Genomic DNA, 14,538 nt, shown 5'->3' with positions numbered 1-14,538 from the left:
TTTCAATAAAGACATTTTGAAATGGAATAAGGAAGGAAAAGAATGATACTACTAGCACTGGGGAATGATACTAACACCATGGCACAGGAGAATAGGACCAGAAACAGAATTTGTTCTCCTTATCATCTAGAAAATGCATCATGTGCATAGTTGTTTTCCACAACAAACCAGGAGTCAGGTCAGAGCCAAAGGCCATAGGACCTTGCCAATGTGTTGCCAAAACCAAGCAAGGCACTGCCCAGTAAATCAAACGCAGAGCTGTCTCCATGCCATTGCTCTGCTTTGTATAAAGCCTGAAGAATTTGTGCTGCATTTGACCTCAATCTGCCATAAATAAGTTCAACCTTTAAAAATGTACAAAATATTTGAGGAGAAAATTTTAATATGGTCTATAAACATTATCTTGCAGCAACATATCTTTCCTTCAGTAATCAAGTTTGTTTAGTCCATGGCTGAAAAAGGAAGTTGACCATATTCTTCTGATGTCTCGATTGTTCATCAAGGCACCTCTTGGTTATGTTATTTATCTATTCAGCTAGAAAAAGGGAATGTCAGTGTAATTAATATAGAAAGTAAGTCAGTGCCAGCCAGTTCAGTTTATATAAATCTGTCAAAATCAGATCCTATAAAAAAATGATTCTGCTAGTAGAAAAAGATTAAAAAATTCTGAAGTAGTGACTAAAAATGTATTTACTTGTTTCTAATGTAGCTGGCATGTGAGAGGGAAGCATATTATCAAAGCATTTGTAAAGACCTGTGTCTGGTAATATTGCCTAATTCTGGCAATGCATAGCTTAATTTAATATGCTCTGCTGAAAAATGAGTTAATTCATTTAAAGTTTCTGTGTCTTCTCTCATGGTCTTTTCCTAACCATTGCATCAGCCAGATCTGTTTCAGAAACAGCAGTTCTGAAGAAATCTTTGCTGTATATAAACAGGACTGAAAGCTTTTCAGAAAAGACCAAGAGATAAAAAGTTCAGATCAGTGCATTGGATTGAATTTTCATTGTTCTAATTGTTTTCATTTTCACAGATTAGTTGCAAAATAGCAACATGTAGTAAATGCAATGCTGACGAGGATGATGTTTCTGATTATGAGTGAAAGGAGAATTTGCTGCTGTGTGATATAAAAGTGCTTGCCTAAATCTCTAAGTGCCCTTGGTAGTCTTAAGAATAAACTATTAAATAACTGACATATCAAATGCAAAGCCCCAGACAATAGTCTACTTTTACTGCTCAACCTTGCACATCAGTGATGTGCAGAGATGCCCGGATAAAAAAACCCCTTTCAATACACAGGCAACCAAATGCACGTAGTCATAACTCAGGCAGCATGTGAAGAAATCAAATGTCAGAGATGTAAAGTACCCTACCAGCCACCAAGCCCATTAAGAAAATTTCCAGATACGATTCTCTCAGTGGATCACAACTGCAATAGCTTAAGTAAGGAAACGAGCAGCAAATTTGTGGCTTTACATGTTAAAATACACAGAGCTGATCACTTGGTACAGGTCTAATACTCTGATTCACAGGGCTAAAATGTATTACTTTTCACCCTAAGGTAGTCTCCAAACCTCAGTGATGCATCAGGACCTTACTTTAAAATAAATCATACAAATTGACACAACATCTATTCTTCTTAGAGTATATCAGTTCAAAAGTGAAAATATTGTGGACTTGTGGATTTGGGCATTACTATAACTTTTGGAGGTTTTAAAAGGTGGGGGAAAACTGACTGAGATTCACAAATTCTCACATATTTACCTACTAAGGAAATCCAGCAGACAGGTCGTGTGCTCTTTTGTAAGATATGTTGAAACTAGATAATCTTTAAGGTCCCTTCCAACCCAAATCCAAACCATTCTGTGATTCTATGATATTGGAAGAAAAGAAAGAAAGAAAGTTACAGAAATAGGAAGTAATAAAATCATTCATTTGAACTATAATGAATCAAACTTTACCCTTGCTAATCAAATCTTCCCGGTCTTTCTTTTTAATCTCTGAAAAATTTTAAAACTCCCTTAGAAGTGATTCTCTTTCTCAAGTTCAAATATAGCCAGCTTTCCCCTCTTTATCTTGTGAGGGAATCTGGTTGAATGATACTGCTAGAACATGTGTGTTTGGTGTTGAAATCATGTTGATCTACCATTCTTTCAGGCTTCTGGGATGACAAAAAACCCAACAAAGCTGCAGGTACAGATTCAAGAGCAGCTGCAATTGCAAAATCTGCTCACACAAAATTCAGGATGACAGATGACTTTCCATCAGCTAGAAGCCATACTAGAGTTCAGTGACTCCCACACAACAGAGCACAGCAGATCCTGCTCTGGAAGCAAAGCAATGTATCCACATCACCATGGCGCTGCGCTGCAGCCAGGGCTTACTACTGGGAGTCAAAGATTTTACTGAAGTGCAGAATCATGCTAATGCAGCTGGTCAGTTTGTAGGCTGGTCAGCATTAGTTCGGGGCTATCTGTACTGCATTTAATTGCAGAGTTCAGACATTCCCTGAGGAACCTGCCTTCCCTTTATTTTCAGTCCTTTAAACCTACATCTTTGAACACAGCAGTACAGACGCTTACTGACAGCCACTGAATCATCCAATGCGAAGAACTGCCCTGATTATACCGTTTCCAGATATGAAATTAACATAACAACACTAAGATAAATTTTTCTTAAGAGGATAGCATTTTCAAGGAAACTTGGATTAGCTATCTGTACTGTACACCTGTAGTTCCTGATGAAATAATGGAGAACCTGACAGTGAAACCACTGTTCCCTCTCCAATGATCAAATAGCTAGATTGCCCAATGGCAAAAATGACTAATACAGCATGATTGACACTTTGCAAGAAATTCTATGTAACCACTGTTATTGACCAAATGCTGCTTAAATCGCTAAAATAAGAGAGAACTTTTATAAAGACATGGAGCATGTGAATTCTCAGATACAAAAGAGTATAATTATAATCCCAGAAGCATCAGAGCTTATTTTGAGGAAGACTGTAAAGACTGCTACTACTATTGAAAAAAGCAGTATGAAAAATACAAGAAGAGTGACCCATTCTTTCAGATAAATATTGTCAATATGTACACAGATAAACATTCTCAATAAATATTCTCAATATGATCAGTATGTATCCCTAGGCATAAATCCAGTCTAAAAATTAAAAGTGATTGATTGCACCACTTCTAGGGCAACATCAGAATCAGTCTGTGGGAGGAAGATACAAATGTCAAGTTAACTACCTATGGAAAATTTGACATTCTCATCAAACTAAGGAAAAGCTATGGAATAAGCTTAAAATCAAAAATTTTAAAGTTAATGCTATAAAATTGTTGCTGTAAAAACAGCACATTGAAAATCATTGGAAAGCCAGATGGATACCACTACTGCAACTTCCTGTAAGTGATTCAAGAACATTGTGTCAGCAACTTTGTACAACCTGGACACTTTTGAAGCAGAATGGAAGTGCTCCAGTGACATTGTATACACAGCATTGAACACCCAGACTTCTTTGAATACACTGGACTTAACACTTTGGAAACATCAAGACTAAAGCAACAAAAATGTAGGAGAAACAAAGAAATGTCTAGACATTTAACTTGGGTGATGCAAGGTGTTTTAGCAGAACCTGTCAGGGCAGGGCCTGGTGCAAGTGAAGACCATGGCTCCCCATCATCTTGCAGGAGAAAATTTGCCAAATGCTTCTGCAGCTGCTGCTGGGAATGTCAGAGCTCTTCTGAGAGCAGACTCCTCCCCAGTATGTTCTTTGCCACTGTATGACTGGGATCCTCATAAAAAAAGATTTTGTTTTCTCATCCTATTCTCCAGATACCACATGATTGATTTCAAAAAAAGCATCTTAGTTCTCCTGTCTTATCAACTGGAAGAGAAGGAAGAAGACATTCAGTTTTGGCAGTTTTCCATACTTGCCATTCCCTCACATGGTAGCAGTCAAACGTGTTGCAATGGAATAATCTGCATCTATGTATTAACCAGTGGTGCAATTATTCCCTTAAAAGAGGCTGGCACAGATTGTTTTCAATCCACAAACATCCTTTTGAAGTACCTTAATCTAGGTAGAATTACAGTTTAAATATCTTCTACCAATATTGATAGCATTGCCTGTAACTGACAATCCTCCCTATCTCTAAATCTCTGTAGACATCACATTATAATGCTTCATTCTTGCCAACGTTTGCTCTTGCTACATTTTTTCAAGCTAGCAATCATCACACTCTGTTGGGATAAGAACCAAGGATATTTGATTTATTCAATAATTCATAAAGAAAAAGTTCTAATCCAAAGCAAACTTTAGGTTTTCTATATTTACCCCTTAATCTCTCACTTACACTGGCAGGAAATAGGTATATTTATGCCGTCAGAAAACAGCAATGTCAAAGCAGAGCTCAGATGATACAGTTGGTGTCTTTACAATTGCTTTTATACTGCTGTTTTAGAAGTTGGCTGATCCATTGTTTGTATCATTGCTTTGATGCAGTGAATGATCAAGACCTTGCTGTTACAGCCAAGGAATACACCCCACAGAAGCACATTGTCATATTAGAACTGTGTCAATTTTCCCCCTTCCAGGGAGATGACCAAACAGATTAAACTCTTCCATGGTATTTTACAATGGGCAAGTTATAAAGACCAAATCATTTTTGTTGTGCACTGCAGCTCGTTAGGCACTTCAGAGATCTAAAAATACATTTTTTTTACAGCAGCTGTTATATTTTACATATTTTTTAAAAGAATTGTGTATGTAAGTAACATAGTCAAATGAAAAACATATGTCCACAGTTAATAGTATACAAAAAGAGCACTATGTATATCACTGAGAAATGAATAACATAAGCTTTGGTTATTGGCTTAAATGAATACTTTACAATCATTTTCCCCCATAAAAGGTGTGAACTCTGAGGGAGGGGGGGAGTACTGCTGGGAATGGTGCCCTCTCTCATCTTAAAATGTGTGAGAATCCAAACAGATTATTTATATGCAGCTTCTTGTATTGATTACATTATGCTACATACTGTGCGATTCAATAGGACTCCTAAAAATATATTTTTTAAGAGCTTATGGTTTGTAATGGCAGAATAGCAAAAGGTTCAGCTCTCACCATAATCTGAAGGCTCAAGATTTACACTCTAATTCTTGACAGCTCAGAAGGAAGGGTTTGCAGCACACACTAGCACACATGTACGTGGGGTTCTGCCCTGAAGGTCCTTTGCAAACCAAGACAAAATGCTGCCAAGATTTAAGTCTCTGATCTTCCAGAGATTCCAAATTTACAAAACAAGAATTTAAATTATGAATAAAATGGACAGACATGGATGACTGAGGAAAGGAAAGTATTTTATTTGGGTTTTCTGTGTCCTCTTAAGGATGTGCAGAACTAACAGATAAAACAGGCATCATGGGATGGCAAACACTGGCTCCATCAACTATGTAGAAAGGCCTCTCCACCCTACCTGTACCGGTAGGGGGGAGGATCTCATCATTTCTTCAAGTGAAAGACAGGAAGAATCACTAGAGGGCTCCCAAACTATTTAAAGGGACATTCTCCTTCCTGTAATGTGCATAGGATAACATGAGTTAAAGAAAAGACTTCAAGGATTCTCTTTTTACTTCTCTCGTTGGCTCAAATATTCTGTCTTTGTGTTCAAATTCACTCTTTCTGGAGGAGAGACTGCAAAAATCACTTTGAGGGTGATATAAAGTAGGAGGGGGGAAGCTTTCAGATAGATTTAACAACTGGAGGATTGGCACTGCTGTCATTGGCTGAGCAGAGAGACAGAAACGAGAAATGTGACAAGGAATCGAAGTTGGAAATGTAGCTGAAGGCTGAATTTATACAGCTTGCAAAGAAAGGACAACATTCTGTGGGATGGGACCACCATAATTTGGTAAACTGTCCTATTTCTAAGCCACTTTCCACCCACTAAATTCAAGCACCTTGGTGTTCTGCAATTTTTGGGGAGTCAAGGCATCTCTAATACACATTTGTTCATACTTACACGTGTGTGTATAAATACACACATATATACATATATACACATGTACATGTATACAGTCATATACAAAAGTGGTCTTTAAGGGAGCCCACCAAGCGGTCTTTCGGGATGTCAGCATATTGTGGAAAGGACAGAAATTAATGATTCAAAAAGGAATTACCTAAAATTTTTTCTTCACTAACATGGCCTGTCACCTATTCCCTGCCAAGTCCTTTGGGCAGGAGAGGCTTTGCTGCCTGAAGAGAAACATCTCTTTCTCTGTGAGTTATCAGCATGAAAACACAAGTAGGATTTCTTCCAATGCTCCAAACAACTACTACTTTTCCTTTTTACGTGCCATGTTGAGATTGCTGCAGTACAGGTTCTTTTGACTTACAGGAATTTTCCCCAAATTATCATTTATTTTAAATAAAGATTGAAAATCCACCTGTATCTTTGGACTCTGACACCTACTAAGAGAGAAAGGCAAACAGCTTCCTGTAAAATAAAGAGAAAGAATAAGGTATCTCTTATACGTGAGTTAACTGGGCATGAAGACTTTAATGGTTTTGACACATTCTGTTACAATTTTAGGAGATGAGGTGAGGGAATTTAATTTTTGTCTGTTACTATATAACTCTCATTTTTCCAGACATATCCATTCTGGAAAGCTAATAGCCCTCTGAGAATCTCAGCTTTCTGTGGCTGTGGTCTCTTCACAGGCTTTTTCCTCTAGCCTAGAGTTTAGTGAAATTATTGCTTACCAGCAGTCCAGTTTTGCTTGACTTTTTTTAACATCTCAAATTGATTTGCCATCAATGTTTAAACAATTCCTTATAAGAAGTTCTGAATGAGGAAGGGAAGTCTGAAGCTATCAGACTTCTGTAACAGTAGAAAAACAGTATCATGATAAGCAGATATGAGGGATTAATGAGCTTTTAAAAGTCTAGAAATGACATCTGAAAGCAGCAATATTTTGTTGGATTCTGAAATTGTTCCTTGTGCCTTTCTGCTTTTGGACATTCTGTGGGCTCCAGCAGTACTTTTCTAAGTAATCATTTAAGAGGAATGAAACATTAGCACATATCAAGTAAGCTCAACAGTAAAGAAGTGGTGCTGTAATGCATTGTATCTGGTAAATGATTCAGGAATGGAGCAGTTAACACTATTAGTGCTAAAGTGGTCATAATTATATTTTGCAGTTAGTGCTCCATTAAGATGAGTGGGAGAATTCACATCTGTCTTTGGTACCACTGTTTCAGGCTATCTAAATGCAGACTACCTGAGATAATTGCATTTTAATTTTCTTTTCCATTTCCTTGAAACTGTACAACATCCTGCATTCATTTTTTATCAGCTTGACAACAGTAATTTCACTTTCTTTTTTTTGAAGTTCTGCTGTCAGCATGTCCATTCTACTAAAGACAGGATGCCTGACTTGAAGCATAGGGGACATAGACGGTTGCCTACCACAATTAGAGGATAAGGGGACGGACAATGTTTTAAAAGTTATCATTTGCTATCAGGAATTGCTTATTTTTACAACTAGTGTGCTAGTGAGAGTCATGCCTCTACTTTTCTTAGTATTCTACTGGAGAGTGAAGAAGTCAGCAGAGGTAAATAAAATATTCATCCAGTGCAGATAAAAACACAGAACTGTTTGTGTACACATCACACCCTCTGCATCACTATCCACTCTTCATGTGTAGCCTCCTATCACATACACTGTTTATTTCCATGCTGCAGCACCTATTTTGAATGTAAACTACAAGTATCTTGGGGCATCATTTTTTGTCCTTTACTAATGAAGGACACTGGTGATCTTGATAATAATGCTCTGTATTTAATGATAAGTATTTAGATGCTTAATTCTCTTGATTTATAGCCTGTGTTTGTTTTGTGCATTCTTTAAATGCATCTATATCCAAGATTTTTGGGACTGAACAGAAATAATTCTGTATTAGCCTGTAAATATTAATTCAGAATATTACATTCTTACTCTGTAGTTCTCGTAGTTGTTACATCTTTGTGTCAGTTGTCACTTGAGGTATTTGTCATCCAGTTACAGTGTATCTCTATAACCTTTTGGTGATTTCAAGAGCAGTTTCATTGCCACTGAAAAGGAAATTATTGACAATTCATAACCTGTTATAGTTCCTGCTCCACCTGCCATTTTCTAACTCCCTAGACTATTGTGAACTTAGAGAAGACTGCTTTTTAAAAATCATTTACCATCTGCTGTATACTGCTTAATGCTTGATATCCTGTTAGGGCTTCTTGAACCAATTTTTGCAGTCTAGTTCTATTTGCATTTTCCAAGCTGAGCCAAGAGACAATTAGAGAGCAGACAATTTGTTGAGTCTCAGTCCTTCCCTACTGAGCTAGGAATGTTATGCTAAAGTATTCCAGGTAACCAGGGAGGCTTTTCTTTTTTCTAGTCATCGTCTTCCATTGTTCAGGTCTTTGCTGCATGAATCTGACATTTCAAAAAACTACATTTGTGCCATACTTAAAACTGTGTCCCATAGTATTCATTCCTTTTTCTGTAAAACCATCCCACTGTTCTCTGAGACAATGTGCTACTATTTGACTTAATTTTGTAACTACAAGAACTCTTCCCGGATAGTGCCAAACTTATTTTCCATTGGACTTTGAATCTCAGACTAGCCATATGCAATATCATTGTATGAAGTTAAATAGTTGTTCCTACCACCTCCAATTCATCCAAGCAATAATAAAATACATGTCATACTGCATTATCATTCAAAAGTGTCATCACAACAGTCAAGACACCATAGGGGTCTGATTTACAAGTGGGGATGGTTTAAGTTGAGGCAGTTTCAGTATTTCGCACCCTTCTTTTTCTTGCTTCTCTTAGAGATTCCTACTCTGACTACAGAGCTGGCTCCACTTCGTGCAAAGCAGTAGTTGAACTGCTGAAGTTTATTACACAAATGCCAAGCTCTTATTTGTAATTCTGTAGCTGTTACATGAGAGTCTGAACTGTTCCTGCAGTGTGGGTAGGGAACTACTGCAGCCATTCCAATATAAGATATCCCCATCCTTGATCATGACTCAGTCCAAGCCTTTTCTGGTGAAGAAGAGTGTCAGCTAACACATTTCAAACAGCAAGAGAGCATAAATTTTCTTGAGGAAAGGCCACATAGATAAAGCAGAATTTAGTTTTTTATAGTACCTCATAAAGGATCACTGCTGAGTATATTGCATGGAATCTTTTGGCTTGGAAATTTGAAAACTGACTTGATTATACTAGGATTTGATTACCCAGTGCCAGAAAACTTAAAAGGCTCTAAGGCATATATAAATTAACAGGACACTGTTCAGTTGAATATCAAGACACAACCTTCCATATTTTCTAATACTGACCTATGGGTTTTCTACATGTAGATCATCTATTTTACTTGAGTTCTGTTTGAGTGCAGTAGAAATAGACTATTACCTTGACTCTTCATCATCTGAGACTGACCCTCCAGTGCCTTTACAGGAGCAGAACTACATACAAGAAAATATATCTTCTGGAATGATGCTTTCATTCCTCACCCTCCAAAATTGATGAACAATTACTGTAGGGTCAGGAACTAGTTTTCTTTCAGTGAACCTGTAAACCTTTGAATATACTGCTGTATGCATATGGTATATGCTCTATGTTTTAGCACAAAGGTCAGTCTAGTCTATAAACATAAACGCCTATATAACATCTAAGAACAGGAGAAAACCAAGAAAGAAAAAAGAGCCCAAACCAACCAATTGACTAAACAAACAAACAAACATAAAACAACAACAACAACAAAGGGAAATAAAAAACTAAATAAATAAACTTGCCATGGCAAATAACAAACTTGCCATAGCAAACCAGCAAACAAAAAAATAGTTTCTGTTCAGGGAATGCTGTCAGGCTTGCAACTGGAAATACGAAAACTGTACCTTGTTTGTTCTGACTAAATTCAAGGAAGATCTTTATGTAATCATTGTAAATCAATGGGATTTTTTTTTTTGTCAGCTTCACATTCTAATAGCTAGATGCCAGTGAGACCCAGAATACTGGCTAGTCATTTTGGTTATAAGTGTATTACCTAGTTGAGAGCTGTATAAATACTGGAATTTGCAGATTGACGGATTAATCACATAACAAGAGATACAATTAATTTTGCATCGTCCTAAACAATTTCAATTGTCCTAAACCAAAACATTTTGCTCCCTTTCATGGATTCTTCCATTTTAATGTTTGGTTTTTTTTAATTAAAAATAGACCAATTTTTAAGGGAAAACACTAAGATCAAAAATCCATTTTTAACATTTTGAATATATATAAAAACCCCACTCAGTTTTCTCCCTTTCCTTTGTTTTTTCTCCAACTGATTTTTTTAAAATGAAATTGCTTATTCAATTTAACTTACATTTATGAACAATCCTGTCATCCCCAAAATCATCTCAATAAGCAGCATTCAGCCAGCTTCTCACCTGCTCTGAGCTGGGTTAGATTAAAATGCTGGAAGTCAGCTATAAATCTCAGCCATTGCACAATGATGGAAATGTTTTTGGCAAGTGGTGATAGTGTAGACATCGCCAATAAGTGCTTCAAACTGGACGCTTTGTCTCTTAAACCCCCATTAACACTCATCAGTATTTGATATTTATTTAGCAGCATTTCTTTCTTTCCAAAGTACCCGATCCAAAGCAAAGAAATCTTTGCTTGACTTCTGTCTGATCAGGCCCCAACCTCCTGCTTCCTTTTGGAAAAATAGATAGGCAGTACAAAAACAGTGTAAACTTTCTATTTTTTTTCCTAGCCTTATCTTTGTTCTGTTGTTTTGTTTTTTTTTAATGAAGCTAAATAATTTCTTCTCAAAGTCTGCCTTGTTCCTCTTCCATATGTTCCCTGCCTACGTAAATACCTTTAGCCTCTTTATTAATTCTTTGACAAATGTGTTTAGACCTCCTTCTCACTGTTCCTTTTTTTTCTAGCAGGTTTTAATCTAATCTAATGGTACTTAGTAGCCCGTTCAGGTCCAGCAGAAGTTTGTGCCACTGTCCTGGCATTAGTGGAGCAATATAGCTTATTCTGGGTCTTGGTTTGACCCTTCCTTTCTCTACAGTTAACACTTTCTTTCTGCAGCTCTCCTCCCACTAAGACTTGAATAATAAAACATGCTGCAAAGCAGTGGTGTTCCTGAGAGTTAGCATTTGGGGTAGCAGATGGGGTGATAAAGAAACTGTTTGTGGGGGCGGGGTATGGCCCCTATTACTCCACACCCACTACATGTATTTTTAGCCATTAAATATAATGTGGAAATGTAATGCATTTCAGAACTGTATTTTATCAATATATTATCCCCTTAAGTACTGTACTTTATAAATATTGATAAACTTGATTATAAACAAACTCATTGCTAATTCCTGGAGAACAGTCATCATGATGTGGCAGTGTTTACTGAAGTGGCGATTGGCATGAAGCTGTGATGCAAGGATATATTTCTCTGGGTTAACAATTTGCTAGAGGATGTATCTCTGTGCATATATTCAGTTCAGTGGGTCTGCACAAGTATATGCAAAAATACTATTTGACAAACAAATGCTAATGTTTACATAATATCCCATGTAAGAGTCACGGCAGAATTTCTTCTGATTCTCAGTATCTGAAAATATACCAAGCACTAGTTATGAGGCTATTATGAAGAAAAATAAACTGCGTGTACCTCTCAAAAAATATTCCTAGTGAAAAATTGCAATCGTTATTTCTATAATTTGTATTCATATTAGCTCTAATTCAGAATTAATGTAAATTACAATACATACTAAGTAGAAAGTGGGTGCAACACACTACTGTTATGATTGGTATTGCCTTACAGTTAGTTATAGCACTTCACAATGATAATGCAAAGTGAACAAAAAGCAGCCCTCAAAGTGATTCCTCACCCCCCAGTGAGTCACTTTGAGCAGAGCTTTCCCACCAAGCAAAATACAGGTCAGAACATAATCTCATAGAAACAATACTCTGAATAAGATAAAATGCTAGCCACAGGAAAAATCAGAATGCTATAAAAGTTCTCATTTTTACATTTGTTCCTTAAAAAGAATCACAGTAAGTTCCTTCCTTTTTGCTTCTATATTTCAGAAATTCATATCCTTGTATTTTTTTATTTCTAATAATTTTTCTCTATCACAGTTTAAACTCTTTTTTTTTTAATTACCAAGAGAAAGAAAAGCTTGTAAAAAAAACCAAACCCAAACATTCTATTCCTTCTTTATTTCTAAGTACACTTTAATTTCTTCTTCAGCTAAGGCAAATTATTTTCCTGAGAAGAAAACTGCTTGGAACTTAAGCAAATTATCAGTAAGCAGCTTTTCCCCTTTTTTTCCCCTTCTCTGTTTTGCTTTAAATTATGTTTCATATTAAAAGCAATATGATATATTTATATATTTTATTTTACATCAAGTGGGGCCCTTTTATTTAGAGACTAGTAAACTACTGAGATTACTTTTCTGAAAATTTAAAAAATATATGTGTCAGATTATTACAGCCAGGTGCTTATCTGCATTCCCTCTCAGTAAAACAGGTCGCAGTTTCCTGTGTTCTGTGTCTTTGTGTTTCTATTCACAGTATGGACACAGGAGACTCCGATCTTCAGACATGAGCTATGAAAATAGTTAATAAATTTATGTAGCAACACTTTTCATACAATAAGGGGTTACTTGATGCATTTTTTTTCAAACATCTTCTGATTTTAAGGAGAAAAAAAAGGAAACAAAAAAGAAAAGAATAGCTTCGTGACTCTGCAATTACTATTGTCCTATTGTTATCTTTAGAGATGGACAAAAAGGACCCTTCTGCACACACAAAAAAAATGAGGAAAACAGATTTGTTTTGACAGACTATTATACTACAAAAATATTTTTGAATGTAAGCTGCAGCAAAGTTCAGTCTTAGAAAATGCAAACCCGGTGCACTATTTTCACTAATGTTATAGGGAAGTATGGAGAAGTGAATGTAAAAGATTCTTTTTGGTTTTTGCTAAATAGGCAAGTAGCAGGATAGCCTAAAAATTTACTACTGAAAGAATTTTCTTAAATGTCATAATTTTCACAAAATTACAATATTTCTTGCATACACTGTGAAGTGACCACCCTTTATTTTGCAATCAGAGAGCAGAGCTGGCAGAACCGAAGTGGTTTGGCAGCTGCAGAGATGAAACTGAACTGAACAAACAGTTTCTTAAGTGATGCTTGGATAGAAGAATTTGGAAACAGTTCAGCTTTAAAAAAAAAATCATTTAAATGTGTGAATCCTGCTTGTTACATTCTTGGGAGTAATTTCTATATATATGGCACAGTAGTTATTATACCGCTAAGGAAAGAAAAGTATAAAAGTATTAGAATAAATTCCTGTTGCAGGAAAAAGTACAGCTCTATTTACAGAGATAACTATAGTTAACACATACAGGCAACAATATATCATTTTGGCAATACTTTTACATACCAAGTTACCAAGAACAATCACTTATTTCTTTTATTCTGACCCAGGGACGCAGTTGTGCATAATAAAGAAATCTCTTTCTGTGCTGGCTAGATTTGAACTTCTGAACATCCATATTCAGCAAAAATGGCTCGGAGGGCATGTTGAGAAATACTTTGTGAGTTTTACATTAGCTATCCATCAAGGGCTACAAGCGACAGCCTCATCAACCACTTTGCAGTGCAATCTTCTGAATAGCAGAGAGCTCAATATAAAGAAATTTCGTATTACATTCTGCAGTAGGAAATATCCAGTGTAGTTTTCAGTGAAGTCAGTATTTCATAGGGTCAAATGCCTCTACAGTTTCATAGCTTGGATGCTTCATTTTGATCAACTTCTTCAAAGTGTGCACATTCTGAGCTTTTCTGATCTCAAATGGACAGACATAATTTATTGCTTAAATTTTCTGTTCTCTCGTGAGTCCAGAAAGAAGAAAATGAATATACTTGCAAAGAATATCTTTATCTCAACAACAGCTTCTCATTCAGCATGAGGTCTTCAAAGCGAATGAAGATTTTAGGTTTGCTGGCATTTTGTCACCCTAACCAAGGCAGCCAACTGGCTCTGGTTTTAACACATAAAAGCTTCCATTAATTTTTTTTTTTTTTTGCCTAGATCCACTATATTGTTTGAAAAGAAAAAAATGGCTCTTCAGATGAGGCTTATTAGTTTTAGCAGTAATATTATGGACATTATCAGTGTTATGGACTGTGGACTGTTTACCCTACATCCAGTACTATGTGCTCATGACTAGTGTGATTCAAGGAGATAGACTGCATATGTTTGCTATCCAAAGACACTGGTAATTACCATAAAGTTGACATTAACCAGAGGTCATGGAAAATTCAGGGTCAAAGTTTGCATACTTTTTATTTATGCAAGTTAGCAAGTACTTGGGCGCCTCAAAAATATAATTTCAGGCCCAGCAAATGTACTTCATCATGTGCTGTCTAACATAAAGTAATTGTTCTTCAATTACTTTAGATAGTGAATATATAATATATT

This window comes from Corvus brachyrhynchos, unplaced genomic scaffold, assembly GCF_000691975.1.
Source record: "Corvus brachyrhynchos isolate BGI_N302 unplaced genomic scaffold, ASM69197v1 scaffold490, whole genome shotgun sequence".
Classification (NCBI taxonomy): domain Eukaryota; kingdom Metazoa; phylum Chordata; class Aves; order Passeriformes; family Corvidae; genus Corvus; species Corvus brachyrhynchos.
The sequence above is the reverse complement of the archived record's forward strand: the minus strand, read 5'-3'. Positions refer to the sequence as shown.